The 12,863-nt window shown below is 35.8% G+C and overlaps 1 protein-coding gene across 4 annotated transcripts in view; it reads left to right on the plus strand.

Moving 5' to 3' along the window:
• Window positions 1–12,863, plus strand: part of syt2b (synaptotagmin IIb) — a 179,125-nt gene that overhangs the window by 71,148 nt on the left and 95,114 nt on the right. For 3 of the 4 annotated variants that reach the window (XM_088639846.1, XM_088639845.1, XM_088639852.1), the window contains exon 3: window positions 11,438–11,461. The exons of the other annotated variant lie outside the window; for it this stretch is intronic. The gene's annotated coding sequence lies outside the window, so the exon portion shown is untranslated. The remainder of the gene's footprint in view (window positions 1–11,437; window positions 11,462–12,863) is intronic. 4 annotated transcript variants of the gene reach the window in all.

Consider the following 12,863-nt stretch of genomic DNA (forward strand, 5'->3'; position numbering starts at 1 on the left):
AACGTGAAATCTAGAAAATAATATTACGTAACCAAAATCCGCAATATGGAAACAGAACCTGTGTAATTGTTGATAGATGATGTACTCGTAACATTTTTTCAAGACGAACTACAACATTTAAAAAATGACTTGTATGTACTTGATATCTCTAATCAATCCACGGGTCCCAGCACAAAACGAAAGTAAAACGCATACCGTTTCTCGCTTCTTATTGCTCAAAAGTAATTTGACCGTATGAAATGCATAATATAAACCTAGAAACATATACGTGAGCAGTACTTAAGCACTGTAGTATCGGTGTTAAGACATACCTCTCAAATACTGTAAATCAAGTTAAAAATATCTCAAGACCGATTCTGGTCGTAATGAAACCATGCAAGGGAGTTTTTTGTCCGTTGCAGTTCTTTTGCAACATGAATATAATTATATCGTTATTAATTTCTTGAGATACGCGATTCCATATTATATTCCCTTTTAATCAAATTCTAAAAGTATGCTTGTTGACTCCGGTATCACGTTAGTTAAAGACTTCGAAGCTTACAATGTTTAGGGAGAAATGGAATACCGGTGTGTATTTTTTTCTTTAAAGTACCGAGACCAGCCATATACTGTATGTTTATGTTAAGATTTCCCTTCAGTGGTAAAATTAGATATGAATATTCAATACTTAAACGGGCACAGTTAAGACATTAAATATACATGTACATATTGTATACAGTACAGTTTGCATACGGTAATATGTTTATGTTACGCGATTAAAAAATAAATAAATAAAACTGGAAGGTCCAGCACCACCATTATGTTTATATGGTTGTTTTTGTTGGTTGGTTGTTATTATGGTTATTAATAATTCGATCTATAGTTGTAATCTGAGCCTAAATAAAAAGAAAAAGCAAGTGATTAGGTTTATGAGCAATCTAATTACTTATTCGTTTAAAACGCTATATAAAATAAAGTTTATTATTAATTTGCTGGACAGAGCGGTGAACATTATTATGCATAAGACAAAGATAACGATCCTGATCAGTTTAGAAATCTGTGTACGCTGTAAGGTTTTTACTTCTTAAACTTTTAAAATACACGTTTAGAATTGAAAGAAATTCTCTTCCTGGTATAGCAAACCAGCACGTCTTTTTTCTCCAATCAGAGGGGTGTCAGATGGTGTCAGCCAATCACCATTCTGCGTTGGGTAGCAACGGGTGACTGTTCTCAGGCGGAAGATGTAAACAGCTTAATGTTCGTGTTAAATATTTTTTTTTTAATTAAAATTCATTCTATACAGCAATCGCATATTTGGGTACCGTTTCATAAAACTTTCATGCTTAAAATGTTTAGGGAGAAATGGAAGACTGGTGTGTATTTTTTCTTTAAACTACCAAGACCAGCCATACACAGTACAGTTTACATACATACAGTAATGTTTTAAATTAATATCGTTTATGACCTTCAGATGCGTTATGCTCCTCTTCTTTTTATGCTCAGCTACTAAAATTTCCCTTTAGTGGTAAAATCCATATAAATATTCAAAACTAAGCGGATTAAAATGTGCACAGTAAAGACATTAAATGATTCAATCTTTGCACTACCAACCAATGCACCACGAGTGCCCCTGTCGGTCATTTTGGCCAGCCAATCACTTGCCCTGCGGTATGCTCCGGTGCCCCGCGGTGGCTTGTGGGTAGGTTACCGTACCGCGGGTTTTTACCGCGCATTTTGAATGGCTGCATCTGTAAGTGGAGAAGGACATCAGGGGAAGGTACAGCAGGGTTGGACAGATAGACAGACAGAGGGGTGTGACGACGGTGATGCAAGGGCAAGGGCAAGGGTAAGGGCAAACAGATCCAGACAATCCAAAAGGGGGAATCTGGGGCGCAGTCCAAAGTTCAAAGCCGGGGGATCCATCCAAGACGAGACAAACACAGTTAAAATCGGGAACGGAATCCGGAACAGGGACAGTTAATAAAACCAAGGTAACAAGGCCGTGATGAAGCCTATGCTGTTGGGTCTCTTCTGGACCCGCTGGTAGGTGGGCTTCCAGGTGTCCATCTCCCAATGCTGAGCCAGGAATAGCGAGAGCGCCAGGCTTAAATAAGGAGACAAAACAGGGGGCAGGTGCATGTAATCAACTAAGAGAGATTACGATCATGACAGTATCCACCTCCTTTCCAGGGCGGCTCTGAAGCCCTAAACAAAAAAGGTCCAAGGGGGAAATAATAAAGAAAACAAATGGAATCCCAGACTTCCGGGCTACCGCCTGTGGGGTCCTTGCTGTGGCTCAGCATTCTGTAATGGGAGCCGGTCCAGGCTCCTGCGAAACGTAGTTCAGGACCCTATGCAGATGGTATAATCCAGAGGTAAGTGGAGAAGGACATCAGGGGAAGGTACAGCAGGATTGGACGGGTAGACAGACAGGGGGGCATGACAATGGTGATCCGGTGCTCGGGGGGCGTGGTAAAGGCAAACAGATCCAGACAGTCCAAAAGGGGCAATCCGGGGCACAGTCCAAAGTCCAAAACCGGGGTATCCATCCAAAGCGAGAAAAACACAGTTAATAATAATAATAATAATAATAATTGCTTACACTTATATAGCGCTTTTCTGGACACTCCACTCAAAGCGCTTTACAGGTAATGGGGACTCCCCTCCACCACCACCAATGTGCAGCATCCACCTGGATGATGCGACGGCAGCCATAGTGCGCCAGAACGCTCACCACACATCAGCTATCAGTGGGGAGGAGAGCAGAGTAATGTAGCCAATTCATAGAGGGGGATTATTAGGAGGCCATGATTAGTAAGGGCCAATTGGAAATTTGGCCAGGACACCGGGGTTACACCCCTACTCTTTTCGAGAAGCGCCCTGGGATTTTTAATGACCACAGAGAGTCAGGACCTCGGTTTTACGTCTCATCCGAAGGACGGCGCCTGTTTACAGTATAGTGTCCCCGTCACTATACTGGGGCATTAGGACCCACATGGACCGCAGGGTGAGCGCCCCCCGCTGGCCCCACTAACACCTCTTCCAGCAGCAACCTTAGTTTTTCCCAGGAGGTCTCCCATCCAGTTAAAATCTAGAATGGGATCCAGAACAGGAACAGCAAGAGCGCCAGGCTTAAATAATAAGACAAAACAGGGGCCAGGTGCATGTAATCAACTAAAATACGAAAGGAGCGCCCGTAAGGGGAGGGATTATAATCGTGACACTAAGCAAATACTATTATCATGCCATTGGTGACTAAGAAGTAATGTAAGGTGAATAAGAAATAATGTAACCAGAATATATAATTGAACTTATATTTGCATTTTATCTTTATTTTTAATCCTGAAAGTGTGGTCTTTTAATGCAGTTTCAGTGCTCTCCTGGAAAGCATTGCTTATTTGATCATTTTGAACATATGGTGATTAATCAGTATGAACTACTGTACATGCCCTATCTTCATAAAAAAGAAAATTGATCTAATTCAATGATCGATTGCAGAAAAATACACTAAATAGGACCAATCATTTTGTAGTATGTTTTCTACATTTTAACACAAGCGGTCATCATTTATATTTCAGAAAATATACCAACATGATAAAAAGAGAATAATTATGAGGCTTTTAATTTTACTTGTCTTGTTGAAGAAGATGGAGAAGTTGTTCTGTTGTGATCAAATACCCATAAAGCACAGCTGCCACTGAGTATTGTGAGTAATATTTATTGATGTTAAATATGATTGCTAGGTCATATGTTGGCCTGAATTTGCGTACACCATGTGCAGTATAATTTTGCTTGTTTCAGTCAATCTACAGTATACATTTCTTCTTACAGGCTGCGAACATACAGTACTGTATGTCTTTCTGTGTCTTTAGTTAAGGCATCCAATTTAATATTCCTTCTCTTTGATTTTGTAATATTTTACATGTTGGAGGAATTTCTGAGAAAAAAAATGAAGGTTTGACCCTTTTCCCTTATACTGTGTATCTGTTACTATCAAGGATATTGAAGAAGCGTATTCACTAGTTTTACAAACTTGGGCTGAAAACCAACATGGGTTACATTTCTGTGTGGAAGTGCCTCCTCTTACATGTTTGAAACAACTTTCTTAATCTCAGCATAACTTGTATTTGATTCTGCCTACAAACCTCAAAGCATTATCACAGTTTTGTGAAGTATTTTGATTTTCTGATGATGCTCTAAATTACTTTTTTTCTCACAGAAATTCCACAGTGAGGATTATGTGTACAGTAGAGATATCACACTGGTAAAAAAAAATCTGCCACAGTGTGAAGGACACATGATGTCAAATATACGGCAGAATGAGTAATATTCCTTATAAGCAATAAGGCCACTCAACTTTTTTACCTTTTTTGCCATTTGCAGGTTACAAAATGATTTTAGGTCATACTAATACAGAAATATAAAATAAATCTAGACAGTTTAATATAACAGTCTGAAATTGATTCTGATTCTGTTTTGAAAGAAACCCTGGCTGCAGGTTTGGAATAGGTGACAACTCTGCAATGGTTTTTCCTGCATCTTTAAGTACCAATTGATTCAGCAAAAAGACTGTGTGTGTGCTAGGAAAGACTTCCACCACACCTGCCTGGAATCAGCAGAATGGAAGCACCCTGGGGAGGCTTTGTGAAAATAATTTAAAGTTAATTTAATTAAGTGCAGAAGACTCATTCTGATCAGAGGAATTAAAAGCTTGCAGCACAATTCCATTATTCACTTCCCATTACAAAATGGCCTCCAAACATTTATCATCTAGTGCTGAATAAGGGTCTGCTTAATGCACATCCGTAAAAAATATCTGAGGTTTTACAGACATTTGTTGGAGTGTGGAACTGTGGGAGCAAGATGTAAGTTACCCAGACATATTATTGAAGTCAGTACTTTTGTTTTGAGAAACAACTGGATGAAATTGTTGGATCAATTTACTACTTACTACTTGTACAGTACCTCATGGGCTAGATATGTCCATATTTGATTCTAAAGAAATAATTGTTCCTTCTTCCTTTTTTCTGAATCTACTTGTTATCTATATTTAATCTTGATATTTTTAATAGATAGTTTTCCATGCCTGAATTTTTTTTTTTCAGATCCTTTAATTTTATTGCTTATACATTGTAGGTAACCTGAACAAAAAACATTTTACCTCTTGAAGATCTCTATTTCTATACAATATTTCTATTGTTATTTCTATACAATAAAGTGCTCTGTTAAATGTTCTTAAATGCTCTAAAATAATATTTTCCACTTACAAATGTTTATTTAACCTTATTTATATGATCAATATGATTTTATGATGGATGACATGCATTTCTTATTAATTTATATTGCATTTTATGTCAGATTTTATATCCCAGCGTACAGTATGTACATTTTTAATGAAAGTAAAGTAGAGTAATTTTCCATACCTTCACATCACAGGAAGCAAATAAATATATCAGAATTATCCTAACTGTTACACCCCTTTTCCCCTAGACACTTGGGGTCGTAACATACAGTATCAACATTTTCACTCCAGTAAAAATATTATTGTAATCAAAATCCACAACTAAAGCTCTGACTGTGCCACTGACTACTTAAATATTTTCATATTTTTTTATTTGTTTTTATACACTTATATTTTCTATTCTTTGTCTGGGATACAAAACTGGGGCTCTGATCTAAGAGACTTTTCAGTGGTTGTAGATACATACTGTAGCTCACACCCCATAATACTGCAAAATCAGTTAATTGACTCGTTAGTTTATATGATCATGTATTATCAGTGTGAAATATTTGCGTAACTGTGACTAGACTGTAAACGTAATTTTGGGAAAATCCTCACATATACAGTAGCTGTTATAGATTTTAATAGTACACCCTGGAAAGGCATTTTTTCTTGATAGTTTCTATACTTCATTATAATGATTTTTATCGAAAAGTGTAATTGGAAAGGAGTGACAGTGAACATTTGCAGGGCCTAGCTGTATCAGGGTCAAAGGTGGCTTTGTTCTTTTTTGGAAGTAATGATCCATACATCAATACCCATCAGTCAATCCAGGCTATTGATAATAACATTAGCTCTATTCAGTGTTGGGATCAGTTGAATAAACAGTACAGTATATAAATAAGACAAACTCTCCAAACATACTGTAAGCATCGGATGTATGTTTGGAGGAATGGAGCATTTTAGTTGAATTGTTCTTTGGCATCCCATCCAAGGTATTTTCTGTCTCGCACTCATTGCTTACTTACAGTAGATAGGCTCTTCCTCCACTGTGACTCTATATCGGATAAAGAGGTTAGAAAATGAATGGATGGAGATTCTCTTTGGCCACAATTGATCAGCTTTTATTCTTTTTACTATAGTACAACACTGCACATTGTAATAATGGAGAATACAATACATAATATGCTCATAATATTATGAGCATATTATGAATATATTGAGTTTTGTTCTAATTTGCATACATTAGAGATTCTCATGTGTAAGCTATATTAGTATTAAATAGTACTTAAAGCATATTCATAAATTAATATGATTTTGTTTAGGAAATATTAACTCTTTAATAAGGAAATACTCAACAGTTTTATTAACATTGCATTTAGATGGAGAACAAGTTATAGGTGGCTATAAGTCTTCTCATGGCTTTTGTATCCTAATTATTTAATTATACTGTATTATTTTATTAGCATAACCTTTTTAACTAGTGTAAGGCATTATTACAGATGCAGCCATTCAAAATGCGCGGGCGATACCGTATTATTTTCCGGTACGCTGTACGCAGTCTACCGCAAGCTACCGGTAAATACCGCGAGTTACCGGTAAATACCGCTAGTTACCGTAAATTCTCCTATAATACGACAAGCAAAATAATAGTATCCGGAATTTCCACAAGGTGGAGCTAATAAAGCTCAACCTCTCATGTTTGAGCTGTGGCCATCAGTCTTTAACGAAGATATTACTAATAGTATTAATAATGAATGACCTTGGACAAGCTGTAAGTGTAAACTCAAAGTATTGCCCTGGTCAACATTCTTTTTTTCATTGACCGTCTTTGTAAAAGTAACACCACAGCATTTCGCAATCACGCATTTGTTTCCAATCATGCAAAGTACAGTGATTCACCATGCCTTTCACATGCTTATAAAAGAGATTGATTTAGGAACATAAACATATTACCGTATGCAAACTGTACTGTATACAGTATGTATATGTATATTTAATGTCTTAACTGTGCCCGTTTAAGTATTGAATATTCATATCTAATTTTACCACTGAAGGGAAATCTTAGCAGCTGAGCATAAAAAGAATAGGAGCATACTGCAACGCGTGTGAAGGCCATAAACGATATTAATTTTGGAACTTAAACATACTGTATATGGCTGGTCTCGGTACTTTAAAGAAAACATACACACCAGTATTCCATTTCTCCCTAAACATTTTAAGCATCGAAGTATTTAACTAACGCGATACCGGGGTCAACAAGCATACTTTTAGAATTTGATTAAAAGGGAATATAATATGGAATCGCGTATCTCAAGAAATTAATAACGATATAATTATATTCATGTTGCAAAAGAACTGCAACGGACATAAAAACTCCCTTGCTTTTAACAGAGCGTTCCATAATTTCTAACTACAAAAATGCCAGGTGAAAGGATTTGTAAACATATTTTGTTAAAGCAAGTCAGTTTTTTCCGCAACACATAAAATACATTTTTCCAAGAAAGTTTAGCCTTTGTCACTAATGAAACCACTAAATAAAGACATAAATATAGAAATCTTAAGATTTGTTTTATTTAATGTTGGTAGCAGGATGAACTGTCAGGTTGAGCTAAGTGTATATTTTGTTGCAGAGTTGCTGCAAGATGTTAAGAGTGAAAAAGGTATTTAGAAATGAGTTATTTCAAGATGAAAATTTTCAGAATAATTGCAAATCTAGCAGGATAGAGAAAGCACAGAAAACTGGCAGTTAGATTGATCAGATTAGTATGAAAAGTCATTTAGCAAAGGGAATGAGAAGAGTGACAAACTAGTATACTTTAGATCTTTTTTTCTGAACCAGGGAAAATCTGATCATGTTTCCCTATAACAATAATAAAAAACTTTAGTTGACATATCACCATTAAAGGTGGCATCTCAAAGCAATACAGTAGATGTAGAAACAGATAAAAGGACCACAGATTACAAAGTAAATGCATATAAGAAAGACAAGCAGTTAGAGGTGCTACCAAAATTAGAAAATGAAGCAGATACAGACACTAAGTCTTCTGAAAAGAAAGGTTCTGAGGTTAGATTTAAATTGGCCCTGGTGTGTGTGTGTTTGTGTCTGTCTGTCCTGTGATGGACTGGCGCTATGTCCAGGGTGTATTCTGCCTTGTGTCCGTCGCTTACTGGGATAGGCTCCAAATCCTCTGTACTGGATAAAGAGATTAGAAATGGATGGAAGTAAAGGCACTGTGTGGATGGAACTATACACAGTGTTAGAAACCCACTATGAAATGGCAGCATCTCACTGAGAATAAAATATTTTATAGTGCTGGCTTAAGGAAACAGCCTTTCCACCTCTCTTGCACATCACTATCCATACCTAGTTATTTAAACAAATTGCCTTTAATTATAAACATCTTAATATGCTGGCTCTGTGGATCCGCATCAGCTATGTTTGCCCATTCCTTCAATTCATGTGCATCCAACACACAGTTCAACGCTAGCAACTACACAAAATCTAAAATACAATCCTCATTTCAGTATCTATGTAAACATAAAGTCTGTTAACTGATGTTAACAAGAGAGGTGGAAAGGCTGTTAAATTAAATGCCAAAGAAGGTTCTTTCTTAATTCCTAATTGTGTGTGACCCAATCCAGTGAATGAGCAATGTTAGAGTAGTGAAAATACTGCATACTGTGTGTCATTTGTTTTCATATACAGTATTAGCATTAATAAGGCTAGTTGCAGAAGCAGGTGGTTTGATTTTAAATTACTGTACATTTGAAAAGCCTTGGTTTTAGTTGATCCACTCCGGTGCAATCAATCGAAGACTTCAGTATATCATTATGGTTACTCGCTGGGGTCAGAAGGCCAAAGAGGGATATTTTCAGATACAGCTTGAGGTCCAAGCAGCTCATTTAGGATTCTTTTTGGTATAACAAGAATTATGTCAATGGGTATTTAATGCATATTCATTAATATTGCCCAAATTGTTGATGGGGCTCCTATTACAAAGCACTGGTTGTTTGGGAGAAACAGGGCTGAGAAAAGAAATTTTTCTTCAGTTTTATTTCTAATATTATTATTTCGATATACTGTAAGTACTTAAAAAAGTGTTCCATCTTCCATCATTTCCTACAGTATGTACCTTCATTTTGTATTTTCTCTGATTTTTGGTATTTTTGTCATCTCCCTCAGATAAGGGTTTCTTCTTTCCCACACAGCTGATATACAGTTGATATGTAAGTGACATCTAATGGTAATTTTCTCAATTCTATATCCTGAAAATGTATGTATAGGAGATCTCTAGCTGTTGTCTTTGGGTTAACAGTTGCCTCCCTCATTTGTGTGATAAGCTTTGGTAGCAAAATACTCTTGTGTCCTATTCCTACACCAGTCACCTTATTACTTTTTAAATGGAAACTGAAATTCACTTAAATATTTATGACAAATTTTAATGCATTTAATTCTTATTAAATACCAGTAACAGAGTCCCCTGTGTTCGAAGTGTTACCAATAAAGGCCACAACACTGATCTGTCCAGTGCGAATTGTGCAATAGGTGTGGGGATCATATTGTGAGATGAAAGATGTTTGTTTTAGCAGTGCATGTTTTGGGAGAAATCATATAGTTCTTGTTTCTCATGTTGTGCTTGAACAATATTGGAAACTGGTACAAGTAATGGACTGGAAAGGCAGAGACATTTACAGGAAGCACAGGGCTAATAAAATAACTCTCTCCCTACTCTGTCTTTAGAGTCCAGATTTGCTGGATTGTGAGACTGTCGAGTGACATCTTCCAACAAATTTCCTGAAGAAAATCTGTTTTAATTGAAAAAGTTTTTAATTCAAATTAAAGTTGAAGGTCAAAAGGAAAAGAGAAAGAACCCCAAATCATAATTTCCTATTGTAAGCACCTGCACATTTAGATAATTACAGTTCCTCAGATTATTACCCAAGGCTCTTATAAGCTGGCATCTTTTTAGAGGGCACAATGTGTGGAGGGCAACCTACTGATTAGAAAATAAGACGTTTAAGAGTATAATAACACAGGAATGCTGAAACTGCTGACTCTTAAAGCTTCCTTAAGCTCTGTGCAGTGAAGCAATGAAGGCTTATGAAGTGTTGCCAGTCAAAGAGCTGAGTCAATAACTGCTACAGTATTCGCTACAGTATTTAAATTAACTTGTTTGCCTGACTACTTACAGTAGCTTTACCTGTCCACTGTGAACTTCTCAATATCCGCCATTTTCTTTTTCTTTATTACATATACTCATTATTACAGTTTCAAAATACTGTAAAAAGAGTAGAGTTTAAATAAAAACCCTTCTGGGGGATAATAATTGCTAAGTCACTTAAGGATATGTCAGCATAAAGGGTAGGCATTTCAGGTAAGAATAGGGCTGGACAATGTTCTAAATTAAGAATTAACTGAGGTTTAAGAGAATCACATTTTTTATTATTTGATTTATTTATTTGGTAGTTTGAAAAGTAATTACACAGAGAAATGGCAGATCTGCTTTGCAGACAGTGTTTATGTTTACTAAGTTCCTTAACTACAATATATACCAAGAAGTTATGGACAAGTTTTGAAAATGGCATTAGTGAGATACTATTATAAATGGAGCAGCATAAAGAGCACCATGTAACAATGTTATTAACTTGATTTAATGTGTAAGCTTTTAAAATTGTCCCCTTACATTTTAACTACTTCAAGTTTGAATGTTACATTTTGAAATGTACATTTTCTGATATTCCCAGTATCAACACACAGTATTCACTACAGTATGCTGTATGTTGCATTAAAATTAAAACACAAACAGGTTTATTATGATTGTTTTTATCTTTATTGGTTTCTGTACATTTTCACCCTGAGCACTGCTGGCACACAACTATATTGGCTGTCATTGATACCTAGGCTTTGGTAAATGGAGGAATACTAGGTTTTTTTAATAAGAAACTGATTAATTCCAATCTGTTCAGATTAAGCCCACTTTTGATTGATTTCTTAAGTAATATTAACTTTCAATTGCACAATACTGTATGCACGCATCTACTGAAATCCACAATTTTTGCAATATACTGTACAATGTTTGAAAAGTAGCTCTGGGTCGAAAGCATCATAAAGACCAATGCAAATAAAACTGCAACTCACAGATATAGTTTTTCATTATTTTATGCAGTAATTTTTTATTCTTTTCATATTTTCTCATTAAGGTTAATATTGAACTTTTTTTATATCTTTGACAGCTACTGTGGCTACCTTCCTGAGTGGTGAGTACTTCCCTTTGTGTCTCTTTGCAGCTTTCCCTTAGGTAACTATGTTCCATCTGTAATTTTTTTCTGTGAACTATTTTTGGTTAAAAATATACAGAAACAGCAGCCACAATAGGTTGTAATAATCAGCAGATGCAGTCCAAGCATAGGCACATGGACCCAAGTGATCGAGAGTTCCATACAATATAAATTATAGCAAGACAGGGTAATATTCAAACAATGCCAGGGGAAGGAATACAGAAGCTGCCATCATAGCTCCAACATTTTGTAACTGTTAGACCAGTCAACCAAATTATTTCTATGTTTAAATATTTAATCAGGTTAACAGCAAGGACCATTTTGAAGAGTGGGCAGAGAATAAATACCATACGTAATGCCCTTTTTCACTTGTTTTTCTTCTTGCTGATGTTCTGGCAATGTCCCCAAGCTTAACATATTTGACAAATGAGAAAGTAACTGTTGGAACTTGAAGGTCTAGATCTATGGACAGTTTAACCAACAGTTTCATTGTCACACTATGACAAATACATATTTTATTATAAGAAATATGTTACATTTGGATCACAGTCTTCTAGACTACATAAAAATACTTTTATATTTTTTATTTAAACTTCATGGAGTTCATAGTCATTAGGTGTGGTTTAAAAAAAACGTTTGGAATTTGTTCAGTATTGGTACAGTACATGTACTGAAAGTCAGAACACAATAGGGACACTCATCCATAGTATATCCTATGGAGTATTTCTTTAACTGCATTCACCAAAACTATTTTTCATTTCCCCCACATGTTGTCTAGGAGCACTATATCCACAACCTTTGTTGACTTTCATAAAAAAACAACAACATTTTTTTCCCTATTTCCTGTGAACTCATTATAGAGGGAAATAATTCTAAAGAAACTGGAAAAAAAAACATGTGATGCCTAAAGGAGCTTTTTTGCATCAACATTCTATTTTGTACTTTTTTTAAATTAAAATTGAAGATATCTTAAAACATTATTAAAAGAAAAGATATCTGTAATCTTAATCTTAAAGAAAGGTTTATGCTAAAGATTTTGAGGTATCCATGGCAGACATACTGACAACATAGCTGAAACAGGTTACACTCCCTGAGCCATAGGACTTGCCTGCCATTGAGTATATTTCAAATCGACAAACAAGAAAGTTCTGAATTATGTTTTGACTGGGATCTGCCCTGTTCTGGGAGATGTAGTACATCATGCAGTGCTGCAATTTTGTGAATGCCACTAAGTTTGTGATTTGTGATAGCAGTTGAATTTACTGTAGCATGAGACCTCGTGTGGAATTTTCAGCTTGTGTTCCTGTTTCTAACTATGAAGTACAAGCATGCGTCATTAAATTTGTCCAGAAGACAAAATTTAATGAAATTAGTCTTTTCT

The sequence above is a fragment of the Lepisosteus platostomus genome, chromosome 7, assembly GCF_059453375.1.
Source record: "Lepisosteus platostomus isolate fLepPlt1 chromosome 7, fLepPlt1.hap1, whole genome shotgun sequence".
Taxonomy (NCBI): Eukaryota; Metazoa; Chordata; class Actinopteri; order Semionotiformes; family Lepisosteidae; genus Lepisosteus; species Lepisosteus platostomus.